Raw genomic sequence first — 4,264 nt, forward strand, 5'->3', positions numbered from 1 at the left:
GAGAAGTCTCCTAATCTCTTGGCTGCTTTACTTCCCCTGCCTGATTTAAGCCTGAAACAATGACAGAGGGTAGTGTAGCCCTGTGCTGGAAAGAATGGGTTCCCCCAGGGTGATCGGGCCTAAGAAACAATACATAAAATCCTGTGAAATCTTCTTTGCTAAGAATGCTCTCAATTTTCTGATAAGGGTCCAAGTAGGAAATGAGTTTGTTTTCTAAAGTTCTGTAGCTCTTTAGCTAACAGACCCTGACTCAGAATAAGCCCTAGTAGTTCTTTGTATGTCATCTATTGTTTGATCATTACTGCCTGACAATGACTGATGAGCTTTACCTGTATTCCTGTGCAAACTGGACCCAATAAAAGCCCATTGAGGAAAAGGCTCTGGGTCCTTCTCCTTTGAGAGATTGGCCACCTTTCCTTCCCAAGCAGATCATGTCTTCATAGACTTATTCTCATCTGCGGCAGACAGGAGGCTCTGCAGGCAAAGCTCCCTCACAAATATGGTCTGAGGAAATGAAGTATAATGATGATGATAGTTGATAAAACCATTATATAATTCAAATTTGTTAAAAGAGTGGAACTTACATATTTTCACAAAAAAGATAAATATGTAAGGTGATGGATGTGTTAATTAGCAAGATGTTGGAATCCTTTCACAATGCATATGTATATTAAATCACCACAATGTATACTTTAAATATCTGACAATTTCATTTCTCAATTATACCTCAATAAAGCCAAAAAAAAAAAAAAGGAAAAGAAAAATGGACACAAGGGCAAACTTCTCACAGGATTTAATGTCACCCTTCCCAATCTGATTAAATAAAGCCATCTGGAGACCTTCTCCCAGAGACTGTTATTCTTTAACTCCCTCTAAGGCAAAGAGGTCCATGGTGCTAAATGCAGAGTGACATTTAGCCAACTGAGTAACACCAGCCCTGAGAGTCATAGGTCTTAAGGGAACAGCCAGCTTTTACCTCAAGCATTAATTGACTCAATGTGGTCTGTAGAACCTTTACATGGTGCTTTACATGGTCAGGTGCTATTCCTCCTTTCCAGGGACCTGCTGGTCAATCGGGATATAGACTGCAGACAGGCCCCTCTCTCACCACTTCCAGTAGTTCAATCTTCTAAGGATTTCAGCACTTTCATTCTCTTCCCACAGAGACAGGAGCTGTAACCCCCCCCATGGCACAGACACATCCTGACTGAGAGACACAGAGAAGTCACTCTGCCAGGCTGAGGAAGTGGTGGACTGGAGATGGAGGCAGGCCCTGGGTGCTGAGGAAAACAGATGAGGCAATCTACCACAGCCTGGGCTGGGCTCCTGGAGAAGGTCACCCAGAGCCTAGTCTGGAAGGTGAGAAGGAGCCAGCCAGGCCCTTCCCAGCACAGCAGACAGACAAGTGTGTGGATGTTCTTGCTGGAGGCTCAGGCAGGACATGTGTGTCAAGAGATTAGCTACAACCCCAAGAAGAAGCTGGTCATAGAAAGTCTTGTGTGTGGTAATAGAGAGTTTGGGCTTCATCCTGTAAACAATGAGCTTCTGGTGGAGAGTTTTAATGAAGACAGTAATATGGACAAAAAATAGTAGTGGATGACATGTATTATATGCTTTTACATGTAAGGCATTGTTCCAAGTGCTTTTTTTGTATGTATGTATTAACTTATTTAATACTTACAACAGCTCTATAGGGCATCTACTAAATTATTCCCACTTCACAACTGAGAGAATTGAAGCATGGAGTGACCCTACAATTTTGGAGCTCCTAAATTATGGAGCTGGGATTTGAACCTAGGAAGTCTGGCTCCTGAACTCAATCTCTTAGCAACTCTGCCATTATTTATAATTTTATTGCCATCTTTTTTCAAAAGGAATTTTAGGTGATTTATAATAAAACTATGTATATATAGAATAACAAATTAAAATAAAATTCAAAATGAAAGAGGATTCAGAAACATAGAAAAGCAAGGATATAAGTTCAAAGATGGGCAATCACAGACTTTAAGCTCTAATCTCCCTTAGAGCTTTCTGACAAGAAGAGTGCAGAATGTGTCAGCATGCAACCCTTTTGTTCCTTGTTCAGTAAGGGGGTGCAGATCTGGAGAGATACGCTGTTCCTTGTGCTGAATTCTAGAAGGAAATTTGTTGTCTAATCCCTGATATTAAGTGTGATATAAGATACCAAGTGTATTAGTTTCTTAGGGCTGCCATAACAAATTACTGTAAATTTGTGCTTAAAACAACAGAAATTTGTTTTCTCATTTCTGGAGGCTAGAAGTCCAGACTAAGGTGTTAGCAGGATTGGTTCTTTCTGGTGGGCTTCAGGGACAATCTGTGCCTCTCTCTTTTGAGGCTGATGGCTGCGGGCCTCTCTTTTAGCTTCTTGGCATTCCTTGGTTTATAGATGTACCCTCCAGTTTCTGCCTCCGCCTTCATATGGCCTTCCACTTTGTGTCTCAATACTCCCTCTCCTTTCTTTTGTAAGGACACCAGCCATTGGATTAGAGCCCAGCCTAAATCCAGGATGATCTCATCTCAAGATCCCTAACTTAATTACTTCTCCAAAGACACTGTTTCCAAGTAAGTCACATTCATTCATAGGTTTCAGGGGTTAGAATTTGAATGTACCATTTTGGGGGCCACTCTTCAACTACATGAGGCATTTAACAGCAATTCTGCAAAATAATTAGAAGTATTTTTAATGGATATTTTTTACAGTGATGAAGACAAGTATAGATTTTTTATTACAATCCAGCCCACTCAAGATAGGTAGCTCCATTTAATTGCACCACCTACAGTTTATCCATCCTCTGGTCCCTGAGTAGAACGCCTTATGAGTTGTATTCATTTGATGGAAAGAACTTCCTTGTGGGTAAACTCAATTGGCAAACAGAACTCTCAATATGAGTTTTGGCCAGCACCCAGCCAGAATGAATATTGGAGGGAGGCTGCCTGATCTAGTAAAGAAGTTTCTGGTACCCGAGCTACCGCTGCTAAGTCTGGATCCAGTGCTGTGTATCACTGATGCCTGTCTGCCATGCACACCTGATTCCTTTTGGTTCTAAGTCCAATATGGCAACTCTCGAGGATCAGCTGATTATGAATCTTCTTAAGGAAGAACAACCCCCCAGAATAAGATTACAGTCATTGGGGTTGGTGCTGTTGGCATGGCCTGTGCCATCAGTATCTTAGTGAAGGACTTGGCAGATGAACTTGCTCTTGTTGTTGTCACGGAAGACAAATTAAAGGGAGAGATGATGGTTCTCCAACATGGCAGCCTTTTCCTTAGAACACTAAAAATTGTCTCTGACAAAGACTAAATGTGACTGCAAACTCCAAGCTGGTTGTTATCACAGCTGGGGTATGTCAACAGGAGGGAGAAAGCCACCTTAATTTGGTCCCGTGTAACATGAACATGTTTAAATTCATCATTCCTAATGTTGTAAAACATTAGTTGCAGTCCCAACTGCAGATTGCTTATTGTTTCCAATGCAGTGAATGTCTTGGCCTACATGGCTTGGAAGATAAGTGGCTTTTCCAAAAACCATGTTATTGGAAATGGTTGCAGTCTAGTTCAGCCTGGTTCCATTACCTAATGGGGGAAAGGCTGGGAGTTCACCCATTAAGCTGTCACGGAGACTCGAGTGTGCCTGTGTGGAATGGAGTGAATGTTGCCGGTGTCTCCCTAAAGACGCTGCACCCTGATTTAGGCACCGATGCAGATAAGAAACAGTGGAAAGAAGTTCACAAGCAGGTGGTCAATCGTGCTTGTGAGGTGATCAAACTGAAAGGCTATACAACCTGGGCCACAGGACTATCTGTGGCAGCTTTAGCAGAAAGTATAATGAAGAATCTTAGGTGGGTGCATCCAATCTCCACTATGATCAAGGGTCTCTGTGGAATAAAAGAAGACGTCTTCCTTAGTGTTCCTTGCATCTCGGGGCAGAATGGAATCTCTGATGTTGTGAGGGTGACTCTGACACCTGAGGGAGAGGCCTGTTTGAAGAAGAGTGCAGATACACTGTGGGGGACCCAGAAAGAGCTGCAGTTGTAAAGTCTTTTAATGTTCCACTTCACTTTTTAGGCTACGACAGGATTTTAATTGGAGATTGTGCATATTGTACCTTTTATCTGATCTATGACTAAAAACATCAATTTCCTAAAGACAGAAATAGTGATGGTTCAAAAAACCCTGTATTTCTATCCTGATGCTGGATGGTACTCACCTTGTGTAGTCCTAACCTGGTTAGTGTGAAACAGT

The 4,264-nt window shown here is 42.0% G+C and overlaps 1 pseudogene; it reads left to right on the plus strand.

Annotated features, from left to right (window-relative positions):
• Positions 1-3,057: 3,057 nt before the first annotated feature.
• On the plus strand, positions 3,058-4,057 carry LOC123827212 (annotated as a pseudogene).
• The last annotated feature ends 207 nt before the right edge of the window (positions 4,058-4,264 follow it).

This window comes from Phyllostomus hastatus, unplaced genomic scaffold, assembly GCF_019186645.2.
Source record: "Phyllostomus hastatus isolate PE091 unplaced genomic scaffold, TTU_PhHast_1.1 phas_contig_86, whole genome shotgun sequence".
Classification (NCBI taxonomy): Eukaryota; Metazoa; Chordata; class Mammalia; order Chiroptera; family Phyllostomidae; genus Phyllostomus; species Phyllostomus hastatus.